This window comes from Priapulus caudatus, unplaced genomic scaffold (genome assembly GCF_000485595.1).
Source record: "Priapulus caudatus unplaced genomic scaffold, Priapulus_caudatus-5.0.1 Scaffold693, whole genome shotgun sequence".
Classification (NCBI taxonomy): domain Eukaryota; kingdom Metazoa; phylum Priapulida; class Priapulimorpha; order Priapulimorphida; family Priapulidae; genus Priapulus; species Priapulus caudatus.
The window spans coordinates 41,033-42,131 of record NW_014577754.1 but is presented as its reverse complement, the minus strand read 5'-3'; positions in this window follow the sequence as shown (position 1 = coordinate 42,131).

The following is a 1,099-nucleotide window of genomic DNA, read 5'->3' as shown; positions in this document are numbered from 1 at the left end:
ACTCATTAAGCGCTTACAGTTACACGATACTGTGTACATGTATACCGCGCGGTCATGTCGCATGTATGAGTAACTCAGTAAGCGCTTACACCATACTGCGTACATGTATACCGCGCGGGCATGTCGCATGTATGAGTAACTCATTAAGCGCTTACAGTTACACGATACTGTGTACATGTATACCGCGCGGTCATGTCGCATGTATGAGTAACTCAGTAAGCGCTTACAGGATACTGCGTACATGTATACCGCGCGGTCATGTCGCATGTATGAGTAACTCAGTAAGCGCTTACACCATACTGCGTACATGTATACCGCGCGGTCATGTCGCATGTATGAGTAACTCAGTAAGCGCTTACAGGATACTGCCGAGTTACTCATACATGCGACATGACCGCGCGGTATACATGTACACATGCGACATGACCGCGCGGTGTACATGTACGCAGTATGGTGTAAGCGCTTACTATACATGTGTAAGCGCTTATTCATCAGTCATTCATCAGTCATTCATCAGTCATTCATCAGTCATTCACCAGTCATTCATCAGTCAGAATTATTACTTAGTACGTAGTTCGGGTAGTTCAGAGATCAGAGAGGAGTCCGAAATCGGGGATGAAAAAGAGCATTCATAACGAGGGTGGTGAGAAGTGACAGTCAGTGTGGGTTCTTACAGCGTGGGAGATTTGGTATACCTGCTAACTAATACTGGCAATAACAACACAGTGTCTTTATTACGGGCTACTTCTTCCTCTTTTACCTAGCATGAATCTTTTTCGTTATACAACCCTTATAGCTGTCTGGCTGTTTAGCGCTGCTCGTCCCCTACCGCTGGGAGCGCCCCTGCACGGGCCTGCTGCATTGTCGCAGGGGGGGGGGGCTGCACATGGCAAGGCGAGAACTAACTGAGATAAATGAGCAAACAGGGTAAGCGGCACTCTACCCGATTGATTTCGCATAAGAAATGGCGGCAGACATTGAAGTGGTGAACACGGCCGCACCGAGTAATATCAAGAGCATGTTAACCCCAGAGCGTACAACGCTGAAATAGGAAAACCATGGTGTCGTTATGCAAAATTAATAAAGTTTACCTACCTTA